This window comes from Apaloderma vittatum, unplaced genomic scaffold (assembly GCF_000703405.1).
Source record: "Apaloderma vittatum isolate BGI_N311 unplaced genomic scaffold, ASM70340v1 scaffold12474, whole genome shotgun sequence".
Classification (NCBI taxonomy): Eukaryota; Metazoa; Chordata; class Aves; order Trogoniformes; family Trogonidae; genus Apaloderma; species Apaloderma vittatum.
This window is the reverse complement of record NW_009711001.1, coordinates 24926-31086: the sequence shown is the minus strand read 5'-3', so window position 1 is coordinate 31086 and position 6161 is coordinate 24926.

The following is a 6161-nucleotide window of genomic DNA, read 5'->3' as shown; positions in this document are numbered from 1 at the left end:
GGGGAGTCACCGTCCCTGGAGAGGTTTAGGGATTGGCTGGATGTGGCACTTGGTGCCCTGGTCTGGGGTGTTGGGTCACAGACTGGGCTTGATGATCTCAGAGGTCTTTTCCAGGCTCAATAATTCTGTGATTCTGTGTGATGGCTGTGTCCTGCTGTGGACTCTGGAGTTGATGTTGCTCCGTGATCAGCTCCATCAACCCAGTGTCCTCTGAGCAGGGCTGCGTGGGTGAACCTTGAAGTTCAAAGAGGTCTTGTTGTCATGAAGTGAGCCCTTCTGCCCCAGAGCACAGGAACTAGGAAATCGATTCAGATTTATTGGAGGGGGGAAAAGGGCACGTGGATGCTCCCACATGCTTCGAGAGCTCCTTCCCTCTTCCTCACCCTCTGCCTCTCAAACGAGCTTGTAAGATCTCTGCTCTCCCTTTCCTTCCTCCCAGACACACGGATCAGGAATCTGCTGCTCCAGTATGGGTGCACCGGTCCCTTTGGTTGAATCTGTTTCCTATGGCACAAAAAGAGTCTTTTGCCTCCCTGTGCAAATCTGGTTGCTCAGTGAAAGCTGCTAAATGCAAATGGGCCACCTGTGGCCATTCCCTCTGGGGATGGTGGTGTGGGCTTTATGTAAAGCACCGAGATAAGAGCTTGGGAGCTCAGAAGAGCAGAGCGATAACACAGATTTGTGCTGGAGAGGGAGGTCAGCGTGGTTGTAGCTCCTTCACAACCTGTTTCCAGCCTCGTGAGGTGGGATACTTGGCAAGGGGTTATGCTGCCAGCATCAAAGAAATGAGCATTTATATAAAGGGATTAACATTTACCAGTTATGGGTGTGGGTGTTGGCTATTCTCCCCCTTCTCTCTTTACTGCCTCCCTGCTGCGTCCGAGCGCAGAATGAGCGCTGACTGCGACTAGGTGACTCAACTTCTTCTGAAACCTGGCTCCTTTTCCTCTCTTCAGGTCGGGCAAATAACATCCCGGCTGCAATCATGCTTGAGAGCTCTCGCCATCGCCCTGGATATTGGGAGCCGAAATGACGCTTGGATGGGCTTAATCCAATTCAATCTGAAAATCGGCTTCTCCAAACACTGAATGCTGCGTGTAGGGGGGTGGTATTCAAGTGTCTTTAGTAAATCAAAAACCTTTTTTGGCGTCGGGGGATGAAGCCTTTTGCTTTTCAGCGCGTACCGCTAAATACGCAGGATGTGCGGTACGGTTGAATTAGCATTACTATGGGAACCATAACTTTTTGTATTTCTTGACCTTTATCCGTGTATTAATGTGGCTGCAAAATGCTATTTATTTTTGTGTGTTTGGTAAGCTTCTTTTTGTTTGGTTTTTGTTTCGGTCAGTGCTAAAAGAAGCTTTATAAAGGACCCCAGGAGGAGATTAGAGACAGAGTAGGCTGTGCAGTGCGAAAGAGCCGCTCGCCCCCCTTTTTTTGTCCTGTCCTAGTGGCACCCGAGCTCAGACCACAGTTCAGTGTGAAGCATCACCTCTGCGGCAACGGTGAGCAGGCCGGTGAGTAAGCTCTCCTGCCTCTGGGTACCTCGCTACTAGGTATGGCTTCGTGTGGGTTTTTTTGCCTTGGCTAAAGGGTGTGTGTGGTCCTGGGGCTGAGGCAGAGGGGCAGAGAGGTGATCAGCCTGGCCCGAGAGGAGCAGAGCTGCTCTCCGGCAGCGCAGGGCCCTCGCAGACGACTCGAGGAAGCTCCCAGACTCTGGTGAAACCATATTAAAGACAAATGTGACAGGTTATGGTGGTCTTCATGCCCATATTTTAGTCTGAGTTTTGAAATAACCGGCTTAACATAGATGGGGAAGGACCTGCCTTTACTTTCTGCAGGTCCCACCATCGCTCGCTGCTGGGAGGGTGGCACCGTCTGGAGCTCCTCTCTTTGCAGGTTGATGAGGTCTGTGCTGGTCAGGTGCCAGCTGGAGTCTTCTCACTGGGAGTCGGTGGAAGAGTGGGTTTTGCAGGCTGGGCTTGCCTGCTCGTGACTTGTATGGCAACGCTTGTTTGCCGGGCAAATATTATTCTTGAGGGCTGACACAAAGAGCCATTTGAGGCGGGGGTGAGGAAAGGGGATGAAACCAGGCCGGGTGGTGCAGAGCCAGCGTGCCAACGGCTCAGCCCTCTTTTTTTTGCTTTTCTTCACCACCTTCCAAGAAGTCCTCAGGCTTAACTAGTGGGAGCTGAAACAGCTAAGGGTAACTTCATGCTCCCCGGAGCTGCCATCAAGGGACAAACCCCCGGCAGCATCCGCAGCCATGGGGGTGGCTTTGCTGCCTTTTGGCAGGGCTGTGGGACAGAGGGGGCCTTTGGGTGGCGGCATGATAGAGGGTGGCATCTCTGGCTGCTTTAGTGAGAGAGTCCCGGGGTGTGTTTTGCGGTGCTTCGGAAAGGTGCTCCTCGCACTGGTACCTTACGCTTTGCCTTTCTTTTTTTTCCCCAAGCTCTCTGTGGAGCAGGTTGCTGGCTACATAAAAGTGGAATTAAACTTGAGGTGGGATTCCCAGGGGTAGCTCCCACCTTAAAATCGGTTGGAGGTAGGCAGCAAGCTATCTACAAGTACAGCTCCTCCAGGAAGGTTTAGCTCAGCATGAGAGGAGGTATCATCGGCTTTCTTACTGCTTCTTCCCCTTTTGGCCAAGGCAGCCCTTCTCCTTCACAGCTGCGATTGTGAGGACTTCACCTTGAGAGCTTAAGGATGGGTTTTCTCGTGCCACTTTCCGAACCGCTGGCTGCCAGGCTGTGTCCGAACGGCAATGAGATGCGTAGGGAGCGCTGCAAACCCCACCTCCGAGCTTGGACCTGCTCCGATACTCTGCTTCCCTGCTTGCTTTTTGCGTGGAATACATTGCCAGCTCCAGGGAAGGGGAGCGATACTGTCCTGCCGCTAGAGGTATTGGGGGAGACCTGCAGAGAGAGAAAACGGGGAGGGAGGAGAGTCTCGTTTGGGCAAGGAGTTGTTTGAGAAGGAAGTCTGAGGGAGTTTGCGAGTTGCTGTGGCTCAGCCGAGTTTCTCCCTGTTTGTCTTCCTGCTTTCGCTTTAAAGCTGTGGAGGGGGGCTGGCTGAGCGCAGCGGCACGGTGTGTTGCTGCAGATGCAGAAAATCGTTGTTATTCTGTGGCAGAGGAAGGAAAACGTATCGATTGGTTTTCGCGAGCTGGAGGTGCTGGATTAACAGCTGGCTCACTCTTCAGTTCGGATTAGCCGAGGCTGAACTGAAGAACTTCACTCTTGTTTCTGCTGAGGTTCTGCCGGCCGCTTAACGAACTCTGGGGACTCGTTGGTTTGGGCAACTGCCGATTTAGAGTAATAGCTGCAACGGTTACGTTTCCAAAAGTACGCGCTTAGAATATCTGTGATTGTGTGATGTTTTCTTATGAAATAGATATCTCGAGCCGGCTAGGTTAAAACCCGAGCATTTTCTGCTGCGTATTTTGTGCAGCCTTTGAAATTTCTCTTCAAAAACATCCGTCAGGAAATTTTCTGCCATCTCTCATAAGCGTACTGATCCCCTGCCCCCGTGTTCCACAATCCTACATCAGTGTTGCTGCCGTGGGCTTCTGCCCCAGTGATGGCTTTTGTCAAACAGGTGAAGATTGTGTGTCCCCCAGTAATTTCACCTTTCCCCGAACAGTCGTGCAAATTGGACAAAAGCGCCTCTTGGATGGCATCTGCTTTTGAATTTGCTTCAAACACTGTTCTTTCCTTTGATCTCTCCTCGCACTAATCCGTGCCTGGTGTGCAGGGAACTCGTGCCCTTCAGTTGCCCGTGTTATTCCGCTTTGGAGAGGAGCAGTCTAGGGCTTGTGGTGGCTCGAAACGTTCTTTAGTTTTCTGTCCTGTAGAAATCTGAGGCTTCACCGTGATTGTCTACCCCCTCCCTGAATGAGAAAGCGGAAAGATATTCCTGATAACCTTGTAGGAGATGTTGGAATTCTTGGATATTCAGAGCGATCCTCTCTTCTTTTGGGAGAGGGAGCGGGAATGTCGGCTCCCTGGATTCCAAACTTCAGCCATGGCCCCCTCAGTGGTCTGACAGCCAAGAGGTGTCTCCACTCAGGGCATGGATTTTGTTCTTTTCTGTGGCATTTCAGGAAAGTATTTTTCACAGCACAGCCAACACCTCAGGAAGGGGGGAATCTTTACTTTTATAGCCACTGGTATTGGGGTAGATCCTTAGCTGAGAGATAACCCAGATGTCACCATACGCCATTTCCATCTCTGTGAGGCAGCGAATGGGTTAACCATCTTCTTGGAAATTGGCTTCACCCAGCTGCCTCTGCTCTGTTTGTTGTTTCAATTGCATCTGCAGAAAGGTCAAACCGTCCATGGGTCCAGTACATCGCTTCTGGGCAAAATCAATACGGCCCCTGTCATGGAGAGGCTTCTCCAGGGCGTTGTGGTGCCTCAAAATCCTCTCCTCATTTCCTACTCATTAATCTTTGCAAACCTTTTTTGCCCTTTAAGTGCATCTTGCAGATCCAGCATAGCAGAATTCTCCCCCCTGGTCCCATTGCTAACAAAGCTTATAGGGGAGAGATCACCATGTCCGGTCCTCAGGATCCTGGAGGTGAATTGCTTGGGATGGGGAGAAGGTGCTTGAACTTCACGCACCCCCCTGTGCAGCTGTAGCCCTCTGGAGAAGGAGGTTTCAGGGGCTGCAGAGAACTTGCTGGCTCAGCTGGAGAAGAAATCACCGTCTATCCCGTGTATTCTGTAAGCAGCACTTCACCAAAGAGAAGCTTTGAAAGGGGATTGCGTGGTCTGATGTTCGGGTTTGACGTTTTATCTGTGTGCGTGTGTAGTGGAGGACAGCTCAAGGCTACAAATTTTTCCTGTATGAGCCTGATTTCAAGATCAGGAATCTCGATCGGCTGAGATAAGGCCTTGGCCCCCTTCTGCGAGCTTCCACCTGTGCTGCTGTGGGTGAGGTGAGGTTGTCACAGGATTTTTAGCCTTTGCAAAAAGAGGGCACAGAAGCGGGTGAGGAAAACGTGCAGCTGGCCAAGAGGGGCTTGAGTTCAGGCCAGCAGGTGGCTGTTGGGAAATTTAAGGAAGAAGTGACAACACAACTGGGAGCCAACCAGAGGCAGCAGTCGACACCGTTCTTCTTCAGCATCCTGAGTCTGAGTGGCAGAAAGATCATCCTCGGTGAAGCCAACACCGGTTGAAGCTCACCTCGCAGGGGTGACGATGAGTGCAAAGATGCCTAGAGGGGGTGACTGACTTCAGCAAGGACCGTGGCTCACAGCAGCCCAGGAGGGTTCGTGCTGCGCTCAGGCAAGGCGCGTGGCTGCCAGAGATCCAGCTTCTTCTTGGAAAGAAAAAAATCCTCGTTCTGGTGTGACACGGGCAGCTAGAATCCGAGGACTTAAAGGAAGGTCTGAACTGAGTCTGGCACCAGCGTGAATGTGCAACGATACTTTCCTCATACACTCTTCTCGCTGGCTGTGGCTCTGAAAATTTTCACCAAAACAGCTATTTCATGGAACAGTCCTTTACAGACAAGCTCAGGGAAGAAAACAACAGCTACTGCTGCAGCTCACGAAGGCCTCTGATGTGCTGAGCATTCCCCGTCAGCGCGTGCCGTGCGTTAATGGTTTGCAGAGAAGCGCTTCCTCCTGTGACTTTCGTGGTGGAGTCCCCACCCCTGGAGGTGTTTAAGAGTTGGGCAGACCCAGCACCCAGGGATGTGGTTTAGTCGAGGGCTTGTCAGCGTTGGATTAATGCTGGGACTCAGTGATCTTAAAGGTCTTTTCCAACCTGGGCAGTTCTGTGAGTCTGTTTCGCGTGCAGCTGCCACCACCCAGGTTTATCTGAGGCTCCTGGATTCTTTTATCAAAGACGGTGACCGGGGGTAGTTCTTCACCACCTCTGCCATTGGGGAGCTGGTTATGCAGACAACACCCAGAAAAACGGAAACGTTTGCCTTTGAAGCTTTGTGCATCTGTTAGAACTTTTTATGCCATTTTTCAACAAAAGGCTGTTTCTGCATAAAATAGTTTTGCCCTTGAAATACTCCAAGGACGCTGACGGAGCGTGTCGAGCTCTCCACCAGACTGAGAGGTGCCACCTTTCAGCCTGAACGTTCTCCGCAGGACACCAAGGGCTGGGGAAGAACCTCCGCTGCTCTCGAGGTGTGACACGAAGTCT